The sequence below is a fragment of the Schistocerca nitens genome, chromosome 3 (assembly GCF_023898315.1).
Source record: "Schistocerca nitens isolate TAMUIC-IGC-003100 chromosome 3, iqSchNite1.1, whole genome shotgun sequence".
NCBI classification, from domain to species: Eukaryota; Metazoa; Arthropoda; class Insecta; order Orthoptera; family Acrididae; genus Schistocerca; species Schistocerca nitens.
The window spans coordinates 416381426-416407952 of NC_064616.1; the positions used below are offsets into that span (position 1 = coordinate 416381426).

The following is a 26527-nucleotide window of genomic DNA, read 5'->3' on the forward strand; positions in this document are numbered from 1 at the left end:
GAGCCAGGTGAATTGTTGGCAAGGTAGGTGGCGGTGAGGAGGCGATTTGTTGACTGTTTCTCTCCCTCATGAGGCTGCTAACTACATCTGTTCCTTATTTATTGCTGTACCTTTTGCAGTTTCTTCCCTTAACATCTTGCTTTGTGGGACCACGGGATCGTATACGTCCTACCTCACCACAACTGTGTCAATAGAGAGCAGGGTACCTATTAACCATGTGCCCCTGCCGACCACAACGTTCGCAGTGCACTGCGTGACTGAAAACACGCCGTGGTTCGTGGTTTCGCACAAAGAAACGACGCACCATCAAGGAATAATACGAGTGGGACGGCAGTCGATAGATGTGATGTCCATGTACAGACAAACAAATTGTCACAATTTCAGAATAATTGGATAATTTATTCAAGAGAAAAAGCTTCACAGATTGAGACAATAACGAGTTGGACCGCCTCTGGCCCTTATGCAAATAGTTATTCAGCTTGGCACTGATTGACAGAGTTGTTGGAGACCTCCTGAGGGATGTAGTGCCATATTCTATTCCATTGGTCCGATACACCGTCAAAATGGCGAGCTGGTTGTAGGGCCCTGCTCATAATGCTTCAAACGTTCTGAATTGTGGAGAGACCCAGCGACCTTGCTGGCAAAGGTAGGGTTTCAAAAGCACGAAGACAAGGAATAGAAACTCTCGCCGGGTGCGGGAGGGCACAATATTGTTCAAATGTAAGCCCAGGATGTCTTGCCAAGAAGGTCAACAAAATGGGACATAAAATATCGTCGACGTACCGGTGTGCTATAAGGGTGCCGCGGATGACAACCAGATGGATCCTGCTGTGGAAACAATTGGCACCCGAGACCATCACTCCTCGTTGTCTAGCCTTTGGCGGGTGACAGTCCGGTTGGTATCCCACACCAGTCCGAAACATCTCCAGACACTTCTTCGCTGGCCATCGAGGCTCAGTTCGAAGCGGGACTCATCACTGAAGACAATCCTACTCCAGTCAATGCGAATCACGCAGAAGACATGCCTGGAGACGCCCTGGACAGAGATGAGACCTGAATGTTGCTCCCCATACGGCCCAACAACCAGGAGTGATGGTCTGGAGTGCCATTTCCTTTCATACGGGACCCTTTTCGTTGTCATCTACGCCACCCTTACAGCACAATGGTACGTCGACAATATTCTACGCCCCGTTTTGTTGCTCTTCATGGCTTACATTTTAGTAAGCTGATTCCCACAAGTAGACGGAGAGAGTTTCTACTGCTTGTCTTCGTTCTTGCCTTACCCTACCCTGACCAGCAAGCTCGCCAGACCTCCCCCGGTTGAAAATGTTTGGAGGATTATGCACAGGGCCATCCAACAATCTCAGAATTTTAACGATTTAACTCGCCAGTTGGACAGAATTTGGTACGATATCCATTTGGACGACATCTAACAACTCTATCAATCAATGGCAAGCCGTATAACAGCATGCATAAGGGCAAGAGGTGGACCAACGTGTAACTGACCTGCTCAGTTTCTGTAGCTCTTTATTTTGAATAAATCACCCATTTTTTCTGAAATTGTAATGGTTTGTTTCTCTGTAAATGTACGTCACATGTACTGAGTTCCGTCCCAGCCGCGTATTTCCTTCATAATTGTTTTTTTTTTTTTTTTCGTATAGTGTACTTCAAGATCCTCACCCGTTTGCTGCCGGGGGGTAGATAACTTATCTCTGTAATACACAACACTCTTCTTATCGGCATAGCGTTTCACTAGTCCATTTGCCGAGTATTCGAACTCAGTGGCATTTTCCTATACTGTCGTTTGGCTCACTCACGAAAGTTGACATAAGGTTACCTCTAGGCACACCTTTCATTAAAAAAAAGCTTACTCCTCCAAGTCCGTCACACTTTTCCAGTTAATCTTCTAACATGTTCGGTCAAAGCCCTGTCAAGTTCATCCGAACTGATTTCACCCGCGCCTAAAGGGTGCGAACGCGCTGCCGACGTGGTTACAAAGCCAACGGCGGCGGTATCGACGCGCTGAGGCGGCGTCGGGGTGACGTCGTCAGCAACGGTGAATGTGGCGGACTACATCATGCTGATGTGGCGTCGTAGACGGCACTGAAGAAGGCGTCAAAGAGGCAGCACAGTGGCAGCCCGTAGCCTCTTTTCACACTATACGGTTTTGACCGTACGGCAAAAAATCGAACGGCGAGGGCTTTTTCGTGGAATGAAGGAGAGCATGGCCCCTTTTACATTACACGGTGACGGTAAGATGCAGTAACCGTGCTGTGTAGGAGCCATCCACTGCCACTGCCACCACGGCGCCCGGACGGCGACCGATACCGCATTCGTGTACGTGATCAAATAGTCACTTTAAATAGTGCTTTTAGTGACTTCAAACAGTACGGTCAGTGGCCAGTTGCTACCGCGAGTGTATGGTTGCATTTACGTTTTGTATTATCTATTTATTTGTTTAAAAATATTGAAAATATTGATGCTGAAGTTCTGATTACCCTTGTGGAAGTCCAACCAGCGCTGTGGGAGAATTTCTTGACATCTTCAAGGACAGGAACGATACGAAAGATGTGTGGCGTGAAGTTTGCGTAGAATCGCTCCCAGATTTTGATACTCTTAATGATAAGGACAAAAATGGATTTGGTAAGTAGATTTTGACTAATACTGTTATTTTTGTACATAGGTACCGCATTTATGTTCTTGAAAGAAGGGAATATTGTGCAGAAACACTTTTTAATGCTTGTTTTGGTTTAGCTACAATTTCTCGATGTAACTTTATATTTTAGCCATTTGCTATGGCACACTTCCGAGGTCAAAAACGAAATATTTACAAAAACATTTTTTACCTTGTTCGCAGCTGGTCCTCATCTTATTCTTTGGTCTTGTGGTAACTCCTCCAAATCTGTGATAGGCATTGTATCTACATCGCTATGTTTGTCTCTTTCAAGAACAAAATTATGTAATACAGTGCAAGCATTTGCAATAATGACAGTATAATCTGGTTATACATTAATGATCCGGTGAAATATGCCCCAATTGTTAGTGAGAATACCAAAGGCACACTTGGCGTATCTTCTAGCTCTGCTCAGACGATAATAAAATATTCTTTCCTCCACTTTTAGATTTTCTTCTCCGAAGGGTCTCACCAAATGCTAATGTCATCTAAAAGTCTCATCCACGAGGATGAGGTAAGTTGTATTTGGACTTTCCATTCCTGGAGAGATTTTTCTTCTGGTAGTTCTTGCTTCCAATTTTTCTATTTAATGCCAGAAACTGGACAACTTAAATATTGATGAGTCGTCGTCCGTACCTTAACTTCCTATATCAACATATACAGATCTATATTTGGGGTCTGCAAATGAAATTAGAACCAAAGTATTACATTCATTATAGTTAAAATACACTGAACCTGAGTCAAACGGGTAAGTAAGACGGATGTGTTTTCCATCGACTGCTCGGATGCAGTGTGGGAAATATGCTGCAGTTTCAAACCTAGAGGCTGTCGAGTTCCACATGTCTAGGGCTAACGCTGGAATGCAGTCCTCTCACACTACGGATCAGATTGCTCTACATACATCTTGTACTATTTTACTTTCCGTAGAAACTTCGATTCTATAATTGCAGTGAACATCAGTAAAAGTACAAACACTTGCGAGATACCTAGAAAGGTAAAGTCATGTACAAAACTTTGAACCTTCACCTACAGTTACAGTTACCTCTTAATAATTGTTCTGTTTCAGTTAAACAAGTAACAAGGAGATGGACTAATCTTCGAGATTCATTTTCGAAGTACAAGAAAAAGACCAAGGTCAACGAGACAAGTGACTCGAAATCGTTAAAGGTGAACAAATATGTATATTTTGGTCCACTGTAGTTCTCAACTAAGACCTATGAAGAATGAGAGTACGCTGATAGTACAGAGCAGAGCATGGAACACAAAATGAAGGGGAAGAAGGCATGGAGCTGCAACTGCAAGCTTCGCTGATATTTTGGGTGTTTCTACTCAAGTTACTAAAGAAACAACATGTACTCGTATACCAACAGTTAAGAAACATAAGAAATCTGATGTGGTTGAACTGAGAATTTTTAAAGCAATAGAAGGAGAGAAATCTTATAGCAAAGTGGCTTTCTACAAAGTCTCATATGTCTTACCTGTAACTTTAATGATGAAGAATTCCTACAACTTAATACGGGAGTTTTGAACGCCATAGAAAACATCAAAGAAAAAACGAAAACAGTGCACCCTCGTCCACTTCATTTTCCGTAGCAGCAGGTCTCCAATTATCCTCAGCTGGATTTTCTGCAGCCTCCAAGTATAACTCAATTTCAGTCCCAACAGTTTCTCAACACCCCTAATCAACCTCCATTTTACCGCGAACAATTGAACATGTATGGCCTAACGCCTCAAGCTTACGCCCAACTACCCATACCTCACCAACGTCAGCAGTCTAAAACTGGTAATAACCAAGCACCCATACTTCAAGAAATGCTTATACTCAACCAGTCTTAGCCATCTACAATTGGGAATAATCAAGACTAACCGTCTGAAGTATCACGTTATTTTCGGGGCTTCGCCTCTCCAGAAAGCGAGAAGAATAGTTTTTCTGTGGCTTCGGTGCATCATCAATTACAGACGGTATTGATTTTGGTACAAGTAACTATTTATTAGTTCACTACTCAAAAGATATATGTATTTTTTGCTTTCTATATATTTCATTTTGCAATGTTATATTGTTCGATAAAGGCATATTGAGATAATTTGTGTTGTTTTTTCATTCAGTATGCAACATTCTAATAACCTATTAGAATGGTACAATTCCAGTAAATACACACAATCAAGCATGTGTTTAAATTTACATTAATACAACGGCCAAAATCTCAATTAGTTGTACACATTCCTAAATTGTGTGTTTTGGCGCTGCAGAGAATTCCTGAATTTTTGAAGTAATCCATTAAATGAGGCTCAGACATTAGAAAAAATTGAAAAACTTGTTTCCCTCTTTCCGAAAAACCTAAAATAAGGTATACAATAAGCCTACTTCCTCTTTCCTTTCATTGATAGCATGCACTCAAACATGATGTTTACGTTGTTGTCTCTTTCGACGACGATTATTCACTGATAAGCCAAAACATTATGACCACTGCCCACTACTGCGTTTGATGCCGCCTGCTGGCGTTCCGGGCACGTTACGCGGTAACGTAAGTATGTAAGCGGAGCAGACATGGACGGGAGATCACTGTAGCGAAGATATGGCCTGCAAATGGGGAAGCCCAAAGGGCAGATTATTATTACGCAGAGCCCGTCAACGAGTATCTCGAAAACGGCTAAGCTCGTCGAAAGTTCACTTGCGACTGTCGTGAGCATCTACGGAATGAGCTACATGGACAGTGCATCTACCAATAGGTTGTAAATAGCTGGACGTCTACTACTCTTCACAGGACGTGGGGTTTGTCTGCTCTGTATGCAGATCTGTGGCATCCCTGCCGAAATACCACAATGCTGGTGCACGCACAAATGTTTCGGAGCACGCCATTGTCGTAGATTGTTGGACGTGGAGCTCCGCAGCAGACCACCCCTACATGTTCACATGTTGACCCAACGACGTCGTCAGTTACCACTGCATTGTCCACGGGACCATAAGGAATCCATTATCTGTCAATGGAAACGTGGTGGCTCCCCGGGTGAATCACACTTTTGCTACATTAAGTCGATGGTAGTCTCCAGAAACGTCGTCATTTAGGTGAATATCTGCTGGAAACGTGCAGCGCAACGCGGACACAAGCTGGTGGGAGCAGTATTATGCTACAAGAGAAACTACCCTGCACTTGCATGGGACCTGTGGTAGTAATCAAACACACAATAACAGCTGCGAACCACCTGCATCCCCTCATGCTTGCTGTCTTTCCTTATGGCGATGTCATCCTCGAGCAGTATAATTGTCCGTGCTACTGTGGTTCGAGGAGCATTATAGTGAACTCACGTTGATGTCTCGGCGACCAGTTTCACCTAATGTAAATCCTATTGAACTCATCTGCGCCGCTATCGGGCGCCATCACCACGTACGAAAATCAGCGGCCCGTTATTTACGCGAATTTCATGACCTGTACGTAGAAAACTAATGCCACATACCTTCACCAATCTACGACCAACCTGTCGGATACCTGATACGCAGAATAAATGATGTATTTCTTTCGAAAGACGGACAAGTAAGCTGTTAAGCATGTGGTCCTAATGTTTTGGCTCATCAGTGTATAAACATAATGCAATAATTTGTTTACGATTCATTATAACGGAAACAGTACATACTATAAACTGGACTTAAAGACGGGCGGACGGAATAATGCCATGCAAAGACCGCATAGTGTGAACCTGTCGCCCTTTCGGATTTACATCGATTTTTTGCCGTCCTGTCAAAACCGTGTAGTGTGAAAAGAGCCGTAGGTGACAGTAGCAGCATAGCTCCTATGTCGGGAGTGGCGTCTCCGTGGAGACTGCATAGAAAATGTGCTACGAAGGCAGCGCAGAGTCTGCAGCTACTGCAACGCTAACCACGGATACTCAACGGTGCTGACACAAAGAACACGCGCCTCGCGCGCTAAGATAACACTCCACACTCCTAATTTCTGTGTCAAGCCGTAAGTAAAAAGAACAAGTCACTTCATTACGATTCTGATGCCAATTGTCCACGGCTGGTCGAACGGTCTTATGAATGAAGGATGGCCGTCGGGTAAATTGACTGTAGAAACTCTATTCAGTTACCATGGCTGAAGACTTATTGCACTTTAGTCAAAGTATAGGAAGGTCTGATCAAAGTATAGAGGTCGGAGCAGCAGGGAACGGCGTGCTATGACATCGGAGGCGACCGGGCATGAGAGCACGTGGCAGAACCTCGTCTTGCTAGTTCCCGAGACGAAGGTCCCGCACGAAAACCCTCTTGTTCCCGTGATTGGTTGGCATATTTGCGGCGGTGGATTGAACCGGTCAGCCAGGCTCATGACTTGTCCACGATGAAGATCAACATGGTTAAGTCCCTTGCACGGATCCAACTCCTGTGGGAAGTAATACCAGCCACAGGAGTCGAGTTTATATTCCTGCAAGAAGAGCAGACGTATGCATTCGCGGACGTTAATGATTACGTAACGTACATGACGCCTGGTGGTCCAGCAGACACCGGTGTAGTGATATTAATGTGGGACGCCGTTAAGGCCACCGACATCACGTACTCCCTTCTGCACGAGTATTAGCGGTCACAGCACTCGACATCCGATTCATTAATGTTTGTCCACCCTATAGCCCAACTAAATGTTGTGACTGGGCCAGGTTCTACTCCACGGACATCGAACCCTCCTTTTCTAGGGCGTCTTAGCCAGTGATTTTACTATCGTCCTTGATCCAAAGGATCAAACCCCGCTCTATACACCTTGTCCGGAGATGGCATGGTGATTGACGATCTTCACTTGTACGACACGTAGGAAGAGGTACAACGTAACAGTCCTGGACTCACGCATCTTACCAGTCGTTTGACGAGCCGACTGCATCCATATATATCGCTCGAGGTCTTAAGCAGGGAGTGGTAGCCTTCTCTTATCACAGCGTCTATATCTTCACTATTCATCTCCATCCCCAACATGTCTGGGCTGGTAACGACTTTTGAAAGATGAATGTAACTCACCTCCAGGAGCCGGATAGCAGTCAGCAAGTTGCCATAACATTGGCCATCTGTGAAAAACGTCAGTCTCGATATCCCAGGACTTTGGTGTGATGGGTCCTCTGTGTCAAACCGGCTGTCCGCAAGACACTTATGCAGTTTGGCAAGGACACGACTGCATGGCAACGGCACACCCTGGATTTCTACTACGCAGCGTTTAGTGACCGCGACGCTCTGCCCCTATCGCCGCACAGACATTGAGATCAAAACCGAATTAAGGCTCACATACTATTGTTGACGAAGCGCCGATTAGAAGCCATGCGTCATATTGTAGCAGCCATGCGCCGACATCGCTGACGGTTAATTACACCCCTTGCGGCACTAGACGGTAGCTTCTGTACGACCCAAGTAATCATAGTGAAAGTCATGGAGGATCATTTTCGTCATTTTTACCTGGAAAGAACGTAGATGACGAAGCCACTGCCGATGCGTTACAGCAGGTTATCGACAAGATGACAGTGATGGCGTTAACGGAGGAAATCTTGCCTGATGAGGTGGGGGACACCTTTGACAAGTGTGCGGTCAATAATTCTCCAGGGCTTGAAAGATTAGCACTCGAGTTTTACCTAACTTTACGTGATTTCATGATGCCCTGCTGGGTTACAGTGTTCTATGAACTCATGTCAAATGGCTCTGAGCACAATGAGACTTAACATCTGTGGTCATCAGTCCCCCCTAGAACTTAGAACTACTTAAACCTAACCAACCTAAGGACATCACACACATCCATGCCCGAGGCAGGATTCGAACCTGCGACCGTAGCGGTCACGCAGTTCCAGACTGAAGCGCCTAGAACCGCTCAGCCACACCGGCCGGTTATGAACTCATGTCCCCTGATTGCACTATACTACCTATTTCTATCGAGAACTTCTTGTATTAGTACACAAGCCAGCGGGACGGCAATTGGTCAATGAATATCGGTCATAAATGAATGCCGACTACAGTTCTTCGCCAGGTTTTTAGCCAGCCATATTAAGACCACATTGCCAATGATTCTCGTCCCAGAACAAACTTTGCAAGAGGGAGATGCCAACATACAAATGACCACCGGTGGCTGTAGGGACTCAATAGCGATCGCCTCGACGTTCCGTCCATAAGTGGCAATCGTCTCCCTCGATTCCGATCGGGCCTTCGTTAGAGTGCCCCATAACTTCCTCCTATAAGTGATTGTATGGGATTGAATGGTGAGTCCAGTACCTATGGAGAGGCCTCAACGACAAGATTGCCCCCTTTCTACCCACCTTCATGCAATCGCGCTCGAGCCAGTCCTCAGGGGTCTCAACAAAAGGTTAACTATCATCACGTTGTGGGACATCACCTTCCGCTAAACGGTTTACGCCGACGACCTGTTGCTGCTCTGTAATTCCATCAATGAAGACCATAGTGTAGTAAACTGGATGTAGTGATACGGACAGGTGTCGGGCAGTCTTCGGAATATCAGCAAGTCAATGGCGTTGGGTATCAGGCGCGTTCTTGCGCCAGACGCTGTTGCCCTCCTCTCACCAGTTACTGAACTTTGTTGAATAGCTGAACCTCTACGCGGCATCAAAAGTCAATCAGATGATACAGGTCCTCCTCCTACCGGTGGTGATAGGTCGAAGAAATCAGGCAGCCTTCGGTTATTAGCTACCTGTAGGACACATGTTTTAAGTACGTTATGACACTCTCGCCCTACCCCTACACGATGGAGGGCTGGGAGTCGTTAATGTCAGGGCACGGGCAGCTTTCTTCTATATGAGCAATATGCAGAAACGGTGGACCAGTCAAGACGCCTCCTTCACGGGTCTTCTGTGTGGGGGGGGTTCTGGTTCCCGTCTCTCACGTGCTGCAGATGTCGGTGGCGCATGTCATGACACAGCTCTGCCGTGTGTCGACATTCATTCTCGAACGCAGCTATGTGATTTCGGATCTCCCAGCAACTCTCTCGCCAAAGGCAAAAGTTTCTTACACCACCCTTCTCCGGGCGGTTGTACGTAATGTGGTAGAAACCAAATACCCATTTGTCCATTGGCGACGAGTGTGGAAAACGATACACCACCATTTTCTGCCCATCACCGTGCGCGCGACGTGGTGTCAGGTCACGAACAAAAAATGTGCGACGAGACACTGTCTCCATGATATAGAATTAACAGACTCCCTCCCTTGCCCAGACTGTTGCCTCTTGGACATTGATGAACAGCGCTTCGTGTGCCTGTCGTCCTCCAGAGTTTGACGACTGACACGGAAGACCTTAGTTTGTTACCACAGCGTCACACCTGACTTGGCAAACTCGGACCTCCTCTGTCTGACTGACTATTCCTTTACTCCCTCAAAATACTATGCGCTTACATGGTTCAAGGGAATGACCATCGACTATGTGTTCCGCAGAGGTGAGAAAGTGGAGCTTGATTACTGGTGGTACCTGTAAAACGCTCACAGTACTCTCGAACGTACACTGATGTACAGTACTCTCTTCGGAAATAATTTCCACAGTGTGACAAAATGTGTAATTTGTTGTGGAACATCGTGGAATGTGCCAGGATCAGCCTCTATAGTTTCATGAAGTTGTGATAGGTATCAGTGCTACATGTAGCCTTCAAAAGGGCAAACAGTCCTGCAAGATGAACATCCGCAACTAAGCATTGTAGTAGCGCATAGTGAGGACTTCAAGGTTCACCGAGTTTCTGTATTTATAGCTGTAAAATGTCCTCTTTTAAAGGAATTTTGTGTATCTTTAGTATTTTAACCTATGACTACAGTGCGCTATTGCGCAATGGTATGTGTTTCTTCACTAAATTAAAATGTGCCTGTCATTCATGATGTAGTATTTAACTGTCTCAGGTCTTGTCTTACGTAAGCCTTGTTGAGTTACCGTTAGCAGTTTTATTACCTTGCTGTATAGCTTCTATTTTCAATGTTTCCCTTTTATTGCTATTGCTGCTAGGTATAAAATGGTATAGGGGTTTTTCACCCTGAGGACTTGAAGGCTTAGCTACCTTCCATTTGGCTTAGTATCCAGACTTTTCTTTTAGTAAGAGTGGCACATGTGTATGTTCTTTCAGGTGGCGACTATGGCACGTTGTTCCACATCGCCATATGCGTCCCCAATAAATTAAAATTTTCATGCCACTTGATGGAAAAGGGAAGAAATTATTAGTTCTGTGGTTTTATGCATAAGATTTAAGTCGGCGGCACCCAGTTAGGAGTTTTACTACGGTTCTGTACCGCCCCTGTTTCAGTATGTTCCTTTACCACACTTTCATGCAACTTTTTTGTCATGCTTTTCTCTTTAGCATGTAAATGGATAATTCATTTATGTAAATTAACGGTGGAAGCTGAGAAGGAAGAAAAAGGGAAGAAACTTATTATATCAATTTACATCGGGACTTTATGCGGAATTGGCGGCGACGAGTGAAAATGTGTGCCAGGAAATTTTTTAATCTCATTTTGTTCTATATTGTTCGTTGAATTTGTTCCGGTCGGGCGTCCGATGACACACGTTTAAGTTCTTCGTTGATCCATTCACTCAGTTTTTTGTTGCAGAGGGTAGCTAACCCTCTGACCAAACACGCTGAGCTACCGTACCGGAGTCTGGGACTCGAAGCCGAGATCTCCTGCTCACTAGTCAGTTTCGTTAACCGTTGCGCCATCTGGCCACAGTAGTTCTTGCAAATGCACAGACTATCTCTGCACGCTGCCCGGCCGACCCACACTCCCGCCTAGCGCCACATATCTGCAGTCCTCGTCCATTCCCGCAGGAGGCTGAACGATATTGTACATCTGCACTGAAGTTTGTGGATTCGAATGTGTGGTGTCTCTTCTTTCCCATCGAATCAATTACATGAACGTGTGGGTGTCGGTTCTTTCGGAAATATGACGTCCAAAAGGGCATGATCTTTGGCCTCTGGGCCAAGGGTGAAGGCATTTCAGAAACGGATGAGTTTGTAAACTATTCGGTTGACGCCGTGATTAAAGTATGACAAAAAGACGATATCGAAAACCGGCGCCGAGGCAACTGTGGTGCACCATGGGCCATAGATGACAGGATGAATGATGGTGGCGGAGATGTGTATGGGCGAACAGACGTGCAACTGTTGAGCAAGTGACTGCTCAGAGGAACCGAGGAACACCAGAAATGTCTCCTCGACGACTGTTCAGCATCGTTACTGATTTGGGCATCCGCAGCAGGCGCCTGATTCATGCAGCTATGTTGACTGCTGAAGGTTGGAAGTGGCACGCCGTACCGCAACTGAGTGGCGACAGGCGGCATTTTCAGATGAATCACGTTTTATGCTCCGTCGGACAGATGGCTGTTGACGTGGACGGCTTGAAGCGTCTGAAAGCCAAAAACACTCCAAAACAATAATCGGAATGGTACAGACCGGAAAAGGGAAATTTTTTATGCCATTTCCTGGGTGATGTATCAATCTGGAATGCACAATAGATCAGCACAAGTATGCATCAAGCCTTGGTGGTTTCTTATACCCCTACACGCACTTTTTTCTCGGCACCATGACATCTACCAGCAGTGTACGTGCGACATTAGAAACCAGGATGACATTATCGTGCTTCTCTGGCCACCAACGACCCCGGATATGAGGCCAACAGATAATCTCTGGGACTATTTCGATTGTATTGTTCGCACCATGGATCCTCAACCGAGAAGCCTGGCCCAGGTTGGCACAGCATTGTAGTTGACATGGCTCTACATCCCTGTCGATACCTTCCAGGAGCTCACTGACACTCTTCCTGCACGTTTGGCAGCGGTCCGCGCTGCAGAAGGTGGCTATTCAGGTTTCTGAAAGGCAGTCTCACTTAAGTGACTGAGCATTGTATTACTCCACTATCGGGATATTTCGGAACCACTGAACAAACACTAACTGTACATGATTCTTCAACTGTTAAAGCGAAATCAGTTAGCCGCTAAAAACATCCCATAATTAGACTGCGTAGGCTTTCCCGGCGTAATAATTCTTGGTTATCTCCTCGGGTTTTCTGCCGGATTCTAAAATCGAAAATTTAATCTATGTTAACCTAGGGCGGTTACACGCGTCCAGATAACTTCGTAGCCCGATTCAATTTTTACCTCCATAGAGGTAACTCTTCTGCGGGCTGCAATGACTAGGAGAGGAGAATGTATTTACTTGTGATAAAGTAGATATAATAAAAGCAAGGTAATGAAAATATAGGAAGATATTTCTTTTGTGTTACCGAGTTGCATATATAGTAAGTCCACTTTTAAAAATCTGATTTGAATATAGACGTTGTCAGGAATTTCCACCTTATTCATAGTAGTAGAAATACCTTTACATTTATAAGTGGTGGTGGTGGAGACAGTGAACTAATAACTTTTCCTGCTGTCTTCTCTAAATTTAATAACTGTTATCCTGCTGAATCAGCAAGAAACACGCAGTGATATGTTGCGACTGCTGATGTCACCAAACTATCACGTATCTTGCTTCTTCTTATACAAAGAATTGCAGAGGCTGCTGATGTTAAAACTGCTCGTGTCACCGAGATCTGCAATGAGAAGCTGAAGTTTCTGTATCTCTAAAAAAATTTGACTCGACCTTGGACGATGTTCCAGGCGCTATAAAATATCGTAAGTGTCTTAGTGCAGAATGGTGGACGCACGTGTATTAGCACTTAGAGGGCTGAAAATTGAGAGAAATCTGTTTTAGAAACCGATATGAAGCTGTGTGTCTCCAGAGGAGCTTCCACCTTACTGCAAGCATAGACATTTGAAGGAAGTCAAATTTAAGAGCCACCTGGAGCTGCTGTAGAGTCCAGTCTTTATTCACTACCAATTTCCATCCACCAAGTATCACCAGCTATAGTAAAAATATGAACTAATTTCCATCAACCAAGTATCACCAGGTAAAATAAAAATATGATCATCCGGTATTGCATTGTTCTTACTGTGGTATCAAAAAGTAAAATAAATACCATAAATACCATCCTGCGTCACTTGAATGGTCCTAACTACTAAAATGTAGTAATAGAGTTAAGTGAACTTAGTTCACTTTCAATTTTAAGATCCCATCTTACACAGCAGATTTCACTCTTCACAATTGTAAACGTTTAAAAATTTGATTAACATACTATTGATTGTGTGGAGCGCTGTTGATAGGTTACTGACTGTGGAATCGCCACTACACAGTAGCAAGTCTGTTACCCTAACAAGATACACGTATTGTCAATAATACAACAAATTTTGTGCAGACACAGTGCAGGTAAGAAGTTATTTTTTATTTATTACGTGCAGGACATCAAACGAGAGCTATTTTCTGCCTAGTAAAATATAATTTCACACTAAAAGAAGCAGGCTGGTTTTTCGACGACTAACTGAGTACATTTAGACACCTCGGTTGTATAACTAGCAATCTTGTCTTACTATTAGTGCCAAGCAGTACCTGAAGCAGACGTAACTGTTAGTGGCGTTGTTACATCGAAACACATTGAAATAAAATATGAATATAGCAAATCCAAGTAAAAAGCTGCTGGCAGTGGGTTCATACATTCGTTATTTAACCATAACATTTTGTTGCTATGCTTATGTAATATATTTGGTAAAATCTAATTGCAACACGCTTCCTTCCTGTCGTCAATTAAGTTTACGTAATTGGGTTAAACTCAGTTTATTTCGTCGATGTTCTCATGAGAAGCAAAGTTTATGCAATGATGACATTGCTAAGTTATGCAACCACCTTCTTGCGCCTTGCGTTAGTATAAATCAAATATGATGCATCATTTACAAAGTGAAACGCGCAATTCAGACAATTAAATGACTTGGCATATAATGATAATCATTGGAGATATGTACCTGTGAATGTTATCTCTTGACATGGAAGCAGTGAACAGGTGTGCTTGAGTGCCCTCTTACACTGAGTTACTGTGGCTCCGATATATACAGGACAGTTATAGCTAACTACGGAAACGTTCTTGCATGTGTCTGTTGACGACCTGTGTCCCAGGATACAAGAAGTCAGTGATGCTGATCTCGTAAACAACAGGAATTTTATCAAGAAATATAAGTGGCGATTAAAAAGTTTCCGTTTGAGTGCGTTGCTGCAATGTACGCACAACCCAGCGCGACTGCAGGTATATGAGCAGCGATATGTAGGCAAGGAGTTAGTGTGGCCTTCGACAGGGAACTTTTTGATCGTCGCTTATATATTACCTGCGAAATTAAGGAATAGCTGGAGTTTTAAAAAATAAATGTGATTGTACCAACCGACGTGACACCTTACCTCACAATGGAAGACTGTTGTGGGATTCGAAGAGCTAGTTTAATATATTCCAAATGGCTTATTTTCTGAAGTTCTCTTCCCTCTCCCACCCTTGCATCGACGTCACATATCAGCTATCTTGCTATGTCAGGTCACTTGATAGGAGCCCATTTTTGTATTAGGTGGCCGTCTTCAATTAGCGTACCGCTATGACATTTGTAACTGCAACAAATTCGCCATTGCTCTTCTACTCTTCTCCCACTCAGTTCAGTAGAATCTGTTCAAAGTCTCTGGTATAGACATTTCCTTGTGATGAATAATAACCGCCTCTCTGTGGCTTCAACGGTTCACATGTTCATAGGTCTATTTACGGCGGTAGATTCCTCTTACAAGGGAACCTCCCCATCGCACCCCCCTCAGATTTAATTATAAGTTGGCACAGTGGATAGGCCTTGAAAAACTGAACACAGATCAATTGAGAAAACAGGAAGAAGTTGTGTGGAACTATGAAAAAATAAGCAAAATATAGAAACTGAGTAGTCCATGAGCAAGATAGGCAACATCGAGGAGAGTGTGAGCTCAGGAGCGCTGTGGTCCCGTGGCTAGCGTGAGCAGCTGCAGAACGAGAGGTACGTGGATCAAGCCTCCCATTGAGTGAAAAATTAATTTTTTTTTTATTTTCGCAAAGTTATGATCTGTCCGTTCGTTCATTGACGTCTCTGTTCACTGTAATAAGTTTAGTGTCTGTGTTTTGCGGTGCGCAAAACCGTGCGATTAGTAGACGGAAGGACGTGCCTCTCCAATGGGAACCGAAAACATTTGATCGCAAGGTCATAGGTCAACCGATTCCTCCGCAGGAAAACACATCTGATATATTATATACGACACTGGTGACGGCAAGTGCGTCACATGACAGGAATATGTTGTCGACCCACCTAACTTGTACACTTGGCGAATGGGTAAGAAGATTCTTCTACATTGCACGATTTAGGTTTTCTTGTGGATGTGATAATCACTCCCTAAAAAGTGATGGAAAACATAAGAATTTGTCACATAAACTGCAACAAATGAATGCAACAGTTTCAGAGTCGCACAGTTTCCCTGTGCTCTGTCAAAACATATGTTTTTAACGTTTTCAAATTTTTCCGTGTGTAGACCGTCAAATCCTGCATATGTCCAAGCAAATCTGACCATGCCCTGGAATTTTGTAGAGCGAAGTTTATTGTGTGTGAGTGCCTGAATTTTGATAATTGTCTGAAAATAAAAAATTAAAATTTTCTACTCGAGGGAAGACTTGAACCAAAGACCTCTTGTTCCGCAGCTGCTCACGCTAACCACGAGACCACAGCGCTCCTGAGCTCAGACTGTCCTTGATGTTCCTGATCTTATACATGGACTACTCAGTTTGTATATTTTGCTTATTTTTTTTTCATACTTTCACACAACTTCTTCTTGTTTTCTCGTTTGATCTGTGTACAGTTTTTCAAGACTTATCCACTGTGCCAACTTATAACTAAATCTGAGGGGGGTGCGATGGGGAGGTTCCCTTGTTAGTATGACGCTTACGGTGAAGCTTCTCGCTGCACATTCGCATGGATTCCCAGACAGTTCATCGTTCTATACCATGCCCTAAACGCATATCAGCAAGTATGAGTAATGATTAACGCTGGATATCCAAGCTCAAAAACTACAAACGGTGTTAAATTCCGTTGTTGACAAATAACAGTCGATTTTATTCCAGTTAGTTCCTTCAATGACGATGCAACAGGTATTTGCTTGTTATGAAACATAGACGCTTTTCAGACATCTGTCGCACATGGAATATCGCAATCAAGATGTCCTACGACCTGTAATATTCATTTTAGACAACTAACCGTATCCTGAAAATACACTGCTTAGGATCATCGACAATCTGTACTGTTTCGAACAACTGGTATTTTCGTCACTATTTCCCCGAAAACTGGGATGGTGCAGGCTAGAAAGGAGTACATTCTGCTTTGAAGAGGCACGTGAAAGACAGAGCAGATTAATGCACTAAACCAAAAACTTCTTGGTGATGTGTACATTAGGCTTCCCGCTAACTGGATGACGAACTTGCCGGACGGAAGATAAGACAGCTAAAATGTTCACGCTTTAATGACGCCTATCATTGTGGCTATAGCGCAGACGAAGCTTGTGACAGAGTGGTGAATGTGGAAAAGATTAGGGAATTGTATGCCTCCGTGGAATCAACAACAGTATCTCGACCTCAGACCCAGAAGAAAAATATGGAACGACAAGTGAGTCAGAAAGGTATGACGGTATTTATCAAATCGAAAGAAAGAGGGAGGTATCAAGAAGGTTATAGTTGTAGAGAAATAAAATAATACACAGCATTCAACGAACTAAGACGGCAAAAATTTAGTCTAAAGCGAGAAACTGAAAACAGAGGTCAGCTGTCAGGCCATCAAGGAAGAAACACCCGTAGTAACACAAAATGATGTTACCAGCAGGATGTCAAACGAAGAATTCGTAACAAACATCTTCCGGCAAAACACTGACTGCCGGCCACTGTGGCCAAGCGGTTCTAGGCGCTTCAGTCCGGAGCCGCACTCCTGCTGCGATCGCAGGTTCGAATCCTGCCTCGGGGATGGATGTGTGTGATGTCCTTAGGTTAGTTAGGTTTAAGTAGTTCTAAGACTAGGGGACTAATGACCTCAGAAGTTAAGTCCCAAAGTGCTCAGAGGCATTTGAACCATTTTGAAAACACTGACAGAGGAAGGAGCCGAGTACATGTTATTAAGGAATCTGGTCTTAAATTTAAGAAAAGACTCATAGGAAAAGCTACAGTACATCACGTGAAAGAAGTGTTTCTTAGTATGAGAAGGAGACTGGTAGAACAGCGGAGGAATTTATACATTGTGGTTTTTGCCATAGCTGTTAAATATTACGTAGATCTATCTAGATGTCTAAAATGCTTTAATTATTGATACGTATATAAATTCTCTACTTCAGATCAAATAATATGTGAATATTGTGGGTAAATTGAGCATGAAAAATGTAAGTTTCTCAGGAAAATGGAGCCAGCAGTTTCTATGCCCTTCAAGGAGCGGGGAAAAACATGGACTGAAAAAGGAAATGGTTGTTCTACATACAAAACGCTGTTGAAAAAAGAAATAAATGGACATATTATGGACAAGTACGATAACTCAGTACATGAAACCACGAATAAACTGGTAAATAGAGAATAAACGTCCCGTCAAATCCGGGAACCACAAAGGCCCATTTAAACAATTTAGAGCTGAAGTGAGTGTTGTTAAGTTTAAAATGGCCCTCCGTTTGCTTGCCGAAAAATAGATGTTTGACATTGCTATTCAGACAGACAACTTAGCTGATACGCCATCTCCTTCTGTCAAAAGACGGCAAATGACAGAGGTTTGCACCCAAACTGATGGCAATGTATCATTTCGAAAGTACAAAACACAAGTTTATACTAGACATTTGTACGGTAGCTACGAGGATATACTCATATTGTCTAAACTAGAGGAGATAGTTACACGAAACACGGCATCGAGATATCTAATGCTTGAAGGGAAATCCATGGTGTATTTAATTCAAAAATGGCTCTGAGCACTATGGGACTTAACAGCTATGGTCATCAGTCCCCTAGAACTTAGAACTACTTAAACCTAACTAACCTAAGGACAGCACACAACACCCAGCCATCACGAGGCAGAGAAAATCCCTGAACCCGCCGGGAATCGAACCCGGGAACCCGGGCGTGGGAAGCGAGAACGCTACCGCACGACCACGAGATGCTGGCTGTATTTAATTACCTTCTCGCTTCCCGAATTAGTTGACGGAACTCAGCTAAGTCTTTGACGCTTCCGACTTGCCCAGGGAATTAATAATAATTATTTACAAAAGTGTGCAAAAGAAGAGAAGAGGCATTCGATTTAGAACAACTTCAGAAACAATTCGTTGTGACACAGAGGCACAAGACATTGGACCATATGACGGGTGCATTGTTACTTTCATACACACCACGCATCATAAAATCGTTACGATGAGCATAGTTGCATGCAATGCAAAGTGTGACGGTGCTACATGAATTATGGAATGAGTCAGTAGAACAGAAATTCGAGTTAACCTGTGTGCAGGAACTGTACTTAGCGCAAGGAAGAACATCTACCACTCCTACAACAGCTATGGTCGTAACGGAAGGGACATCCCCAATAGCGGTAGTAATGCACCGCTCTGCGAACCTTGAGGACGAAACAATTAAAGTCATGTAACATATTGAGTATTCAGTGGATATAAAGAAACGTGAAAGAGGATGCTGACAGAGATCTCCCACTCGTGCACAGAAAATACGACGTCACATGGTGTGAGGTCAGGCCCTAGCCACACGACACTTACATTTAGCGTGCGACTATATTATGAAAAACTGCTGGCCCCGCAACACGGGATAGTTGAAGGGACAGGAAAAGACAGTATGTGTCAATAAGCGAGCGGTTACTGTGCACTGTGGCGATGTTCTTCATTACAACATGAACCGGAGACAACATGTTGATGACTTCACAAGGGAAAGAATCATCGGGAAACTGGAAGAAAGACGAAGTGTGACTGTGTAGTCCGGAAGTTTGGTATACCTCACAGCATTGTTTCACATGCATGAGGAGCATTCAGAACCACAGGTGCTGCTGCCCGAAGGAAAGGAGATGGTCGATAACGGTCAGCTACAGCAGGAAATGACCTCTACGTTGTGCAACAGGCAAGAAGGGACTGACGTCAAGTATCATGTGCGGTTACAAGCACATTTAACATCGACGCAAGACACGCAGTCTCATTCTCCACAGTGGCATGACGATTGCATGAGTGCTGTCTCTTTACCGAGAACTAGTACATTGTGTTCCGTTAATATCCGCACACAAGCGGTAACGTCTGCGATGGAGCCGAGAGCATAGGGATTACACCAATGAGGATTGATGTCGCGTGCTCATCTCAGACAAGAGCAGATTCAGCCTAAGTAGTGAATCTGAACGTATCCTAATAGGGCGAGACGTAACGCAGGCAGAGATATTGTCGAACGTGATCGTTTTGGTGGTCCATGTATTATGTTGTGAAGAGGCATAACGTTGCATGGGTTTACTGAACTGCAAATCTTTGAACACTCACCGGCTCACGTTGTCGTGACGCTGTACTCCTTCCCCACGTGTGTCTTTTCAAGAGCGCATTCGTCCCTCGCTTCATCTTTATAGATGACAATGCGCGACCGCATCGAACAGCACAGGTGTAGGAGCTCTTGGAATGAGATGAAATTCGGCGAATGGACTGACGTGCTCGTTCCCCCGACTTAAATCCCATCCAGCACTTGTGGGCTGTATTTGGGAGACGTACCGCAGTACGGAGAGGAATGGTGCGCCCTACCTCAACAATTCCCTCCCAACCTTGTGGACCACGAGAGCACGTTGCCGAACACATATTGCAGTCCATGGGTATCTCACATCCTATTAACAACCGTTCCCCGCCTTTTTTAATGTCAGGGACCATCATAAATCGCAATAACTTCACTGTAATTATTGTTTCTGAATGAAGCTGTCATTTCTGCGCATTTCATTGCGTATTTCTTAGAACTACTGTACGATACCGCAGCAGTTCCTTCTATGTATGGTCCAAGTTTCATCGGACTGTGTTACTTGGCGGTGAAACATCATACCAAACTTACTTTCGCTCTCAAGCTGAGCAGGAGAATAGAAGTTTCAAAAACGATTAATTTGTGTGGTGAACACACCATAGTCGTAAAAGCTATTACTGAGGATGATAGGTGGTTTATTGCCAGTAAGAAATGAAATGTGTTGTGATGAAACATCTACATACATAGAAAAATTAAAGCACACTTGTAACGTGCTTAAATTTTTTATTACGAAGGCAAGGAGTATGTGGTACGCAAATAGAACAGCTAATTCCCAGCATAAAATTAAAACCATATGTGTCTGGTCAGCAGCACAAGGTCGATGATACAAAGTCAGTTCGTAGTAAAAATATTTCTGTTCCTGATAAGTCAGATATGTGTGCATTATTTAACAATAACTTTCTGAGCAATTCTGGTGAAATTAAATAAAAACTTAGTTTCTACAGGGAATCATATACCTCTCTAGGAAAATGCCTTTCCTAGACTGATGTCTGAAATACTCCATTGTGATACTGACAAGGGGAAGATTGAGTCATTTACCAAATCACTGAAGACTAAGGACTCTCATGGATATGATGGAGTGAATAGCAGAATATTAAAGTACTGTGCTTCACATGTTAGCCCTGTACTTAGCCATATCTCTAATTCTCCTTTAAGAATGATCAGGTTACTGAATGATTAAAGTATTCAGTAGTAAAGGGAGAAAGGGATACTGTAGACATTTTTAGACCTATTTCTATGCCATCAGTGTTTGCTAAAGGTACTGAAACGGCCATGTATGTAAGGATAAGTGATCATTTTATATCACATAATTTTCTATCAAATGTACAGTTTGGCTTTAGAAATGGTTTAACAACTGAAAACGCTATATTTTCTTTACAAAAGATTTCGAACGCTAGGTATATTTTTGATTTAACTAAGGCGTTTGATTGAATTGATCACAAAATATTGCTCCAGAAGTTGGACCATTACGGAATACGGGGAGTAGCTCACAATTGGTTGACCTCTTAATTTAGCAACAGACAGCAAAAGGTCATTATTCACAGTGTTGAGAATGGCTGTGCTGTGGGATCTGAATGGGGTAAAGTCAAATGGGGGGGGAGAAGGGGGGGGTGCCCCGGGGACAGTGTTGGGTCCACTCCTGTTCCGTAGTTATATAAATGATATGCCCTCTAGTTTTACGGGTAATTCTAAAATATTTCTGTTTGCTGATGACACTAGCTTGGTAGTAAATGATGTTGTACGCAACGTTGGCTCTGATTCAAATAGTGCAATTCATGGCTTGTAGAAAATAAACTAACGCTAATTCACAATAAGACTCAGTTTTTACAGTTTCTAACACACAATTCAACCAAACCCATCGTTTCAATTTCACAGAATTGGCATATGATTAGTGAAGCTAAACAGTTCAGATTTCTAGGTGTTCATATAGATAGTAAACTGTCATGGAAAGCCCACATTCAGGATATTGTTCAGAAAATTAATGCTGTCATTTTTACTATTCGAACGGTATCTGAAGTAAGTGATCGTTCGACACGGAAATTAGTCTACTTTGCTTATCTTCATTCGCTTATTTTGGGGTAACTCTTCCCATTCTAAAAGGATATTTTTGGCTCAGAAACGGGCAGCTTGGGCAATAAGTGATTGAAGTTCACGAAACTCTTGCCGACCCCTGTTTACTAGTCTGCGTATTTTGACATTGGCCTCTCAATATAGGCCAATGTCAAAATACGCAGACTAGTAAACAGGGGTCGGCAAGAGATTCGTGAACTTAAATATTCTGTACTGACATTTCTTGTTATTAATATTAGCTTATTCCCAAGAATTAGCAGCTTTCCCTCAGTTAATACTCGAGAAAAATCCAATCTGCATCTAGATCGCACTTCCTTAACTCTTGTGCAGAAAGGTGTGGAGTATACTGCTGCTTCCATTTTCAAAAAGCTACCACAAGAATCCAAAAATCTTAGCAGTAATCCACACGCTTTCAGATCGAAACTGAAGAGTTACCTCATGGGTCACTCCTTCTATTCTGTTGAGGTGTTCCTTGAAAAGATAAGCTGATACTTGTGTTAGATTGTTGATTGCGTTTACTTAAATTTATGTCTTGAGTCTTTTTGGGTTCATAAACATTTTATTTTATTTGCTATTACTTTTTTGTTATAATTTCATGTACTGACACATTCGATGACCTTGGAGATTTGCTCGTCAATTTGTACCTACGGAACTAGACGCGTAAATAAAAAGTAAAATCGTGAGCATATTGAAATTCGAATTGACGCAAACGCTAAATTTGTCCTGTGCCACAATGAAACGCCAGATGTTAGAGGTCATGAATAGGGAAAGGCGATTATGGAACAGCATTTGTATGCGCATAATCTTCCTGGTAACCCGCAATCTCCAACTTAGACGTTACAGTCAAAAGCGTGTCAGTCTCTAGTTATTTTTGACGCGGGGAAGTCAGATCATCATTGTTCCTCTTTTTTTCCAATTGAGCCTTCGGTTTCAGAATGTTCTCGATTTCATGTTTAGGACCATGTATTACGTCAAACATGATGTGCTTTGATTTTATGTTCTTCTCTACCGATTCGAATACCTCATTCAGTACAAATGACGTAATTTCTCGACGGTGCTGAACTTCTAGTGCAGAGGTGGCCAAACAGCGGCCCGCGGGGCGCTAAATTTTGGCCCGCGGAGCTGTTTCATGTGAAAGAAAAAATTAACTTTTATTTCATGAAAAAAATCCATTAGAGCATTCCATCAAGTGTCTTTCGTATCATATCCAATTGCAATAGGAATATCTCACCTCATTGATTCAACTATCATTAGATTTTCGTCTATATCCCTGTTTGAAAAAATCACTATGTTGGATTTATTTTGAAAATCCCGCGCCCTATCTTGACGAAAATATAGTTCGCCTTGGCGATACGCAACCAACAATTAGAAGTAGTATGGAATGCACAGCTGGACACGTTTGTTTCGCTACACAAGTGCCAGACATAACCAATATATTCCGAATTTAATTTTACTGCAAACTCACAACAATATCGGCCGTAAAGTTACGGCCGTTCACGTGGATACGTGGTGCACATTCGATCGCGATAGACCTACCTCACTTCAGGTAAGAAAAGCCAGCCTTTATCTTTTTTTCAATTAGTATGTGATGCTTGTCTTTAATTTAAGCAGGCTTGCATTTATTTTATGTATTCAGTTATGGTAACTGAGTACATTAGCAATTATTTCTGCCTCAGTACCTTCTTTTAATTTAAGTTGTACAAAACAAATAAATACTTAATTGTAGGAACGTGTTTTTACTGATAACGTTTAATGATTCCGCATAATAAAGATAGAAAAGGGACCCTCACAGTGCAACATCATCCACCTGTCTTTCTCTCTTATTTACTGAAACTAATATTGCTAAGTACTTAAAATGTAGAACAGTTTTAGGAAACAATGATAACACAAGAAGTCGAAATGGGATCGAAATTTTAAAGTAAGGAACTAAAATACCAGTTTCCTAAAGCAGGTCAATACTGCTCTCAAAAATTCTCGAGAGAACATACTATGAAGTTTCCCAAGTGCGTATAATATGTAAATGTGAGACCACTGGCTCGAAGAGCAATGTAGCTCTGTGGTACGATACTAGTCACCTTCCATATAGAGGACCTGGGTTCGATTCCGCGGAGAGTCATGTTTGTAAACATTGTTGCGTAGTTAATATATACTTTTAAACATAGTCGCCTACTCTACAAGCATTTCCGTGATGCGTGAAATACATTAAGAATGAAAAAAAAAAAACCAGCGCTCGAGACTTATAATTGCTGGATTGCTGGTTAGATTCCAGTTTCAGTCATTACATTTGTAGTTTTTTCCGTTCAGTTCAGATACCTATGTCATATAAATATACGCTAATTGGCACATATTTGTCACTTATGAAAAATGCACATCTTCTTATTTCTAATGAGATATCACAAACAAAAATATAAAGTTTTCATTGCACATATAAATCCCTAATCATCGATCCTTGATACATATGACTGTTAAAAAAAAAGAAAAACATTTATATTTATTTTTTTCCATCTTCGTGTGCCATATGGTTCACATAAAAGCCCGTGGAACATGAACCTTAGTTTAAAAATTTACCACAACTGGGAATCGAAGGGCACCCATGCGACTTCTTTTAGGGTGTTATGGAATTTTTGAGATTTGTATCGAAATACTTTTTGTAACCGATATTTGATACTGAACTTCACGTACCGTATATACAAAAAATTAAGCAACTCCGATTACCATGTGATCTCTTTGTCAGTTTCCGACTTGTGATAAAAAGATGTCTGATTCAGTTCAAGACATAAACAACTTGGCATGACGTCAGCTACTAAAAGAAAACCATAACAAGAGGAAAGTTACAGAGGAGTTGAGAACATTTCAAGACAAGTGGACTGTAAACTGTTTTTTTGTGGAATACAAAGAAAACCCATACATCCGATATGCAATGAATCTATCCCGTTTAGAAAAGAATGTAACACCAAACAGCATTACGAGACTAAACATGCAGTTATCTTTGATAAGTGCAAGGGACAATTTCGACAAGACCAGGGAACTTTCTGCTCAAGAGCAGATATTTACAAGGGTGAATTCAGAGTCAACATGCAATGTAAAAGCAAGTTATACAGCTGGTCTGAGCGGGGGAAAAGATCAAGGCCATATTCAGAATGGTTAAGGAATGCTTAGATACCGTCATTGAAACTAGGTGTCCAGAAAATCAAAAGGCTTTTAGAAAAATAAGCATGTCTCGTCAAACTACACTCCTGGAAATGGAAAAAAGAACACATTGACACCGGTGTGTCAGACCCACCATACTTGCTCCGGACACTGCGAGAGGGCTGTACAAGTAATGATCACACGCACGGCACAGCGGACACACCAGGAACCGCGGTGTTGGCCGTCGAATGGCGCTAGCTGCGCAGCATTTGTGCACCGCCGCCGTCAGCGTCAGCCAGTTTGCCGTGGCATACGGAGCTCCATCGCAGTCTTTAACACTGGTAGCATGCCGCGACAGCGTGGACGTGACCCGTATGTGCAGTTGACGGACTTTGAGCGAGGGCGTATAGTGGGCATGCGGGAGGCCGGGTGGACGTACCGCCGAATTGCTCAACACGTGGGGCGTGAGGTCTCCACAGTACATCGATGTTGTCGCCAGTGGTCGGCGGAAGGCGCACGTGCCCGTCGACCTGGGACCGGACCGCAGCGACGCACGGATGCACGCCAAGGCCGTAGGATCCTACGCAGTGCCGTAGGGGACCGCACCGCCACTTCCCAGCAAATTAGGGACACTGTTGCTCCTGGGGTATCGGCGAGGACCATTCGCAACCGTCTCCATGAAGCTGGGCTACGGTCCCGCACACCGTTAGGCCGTCTTCCGCTCACGCCCCAACATCGTGCAGCCCGCCTCCAGTGGTGTCGCGACAGGCGTGAATGGAGGGACGAATGGAGACGTGTCGTCTTCAGCGATGAGAGTCACTTCTGCCTTGGTGCCAATGATGGTCGTATGCGTGTTTGGCGCCGTGCAGGTGAGCGCCACAATCAGGACTGCATACGACCGAGGCACACAGGGCCAACACCCAGCATCATGGTGTGGGGAGCGATCTCCTACACTGGCCGTACACCACTGGTGATCGTCGAGGGGACACTGAATAGTGCACGGTACATCCAAACCGTCATCGAACCCATCGTTCTACCATTCCTAGACCGGCAAGGGAACTTGCTGTTCCAACAGGACAATGCACGTCCGCATGTATCCCGTGCCACCCAACGTGCTCTAGAAGGTGTAAGACAACTACCCTGGCCAGCAAGATCTCCGGATCTGTCCCCCATATAGCATGTTTGGGACTGGATGAAGCGTCGTCTCACGTGGTCTGCACGTCCAGCACGAACGC

General features: G+C 43.4%; 1 pseudogene; it reads left to right on the forward strand.

The window, feature by feature from the left end:
- LOC126249260 (uncharacterized) overlaps positions 1-13471 on the forward strand; it is a 37039-nt pseudogene extending 23568 nt beyond the window's left edge.
- Positions 13472-26527: the final 13056 nt, after the last annotated feature.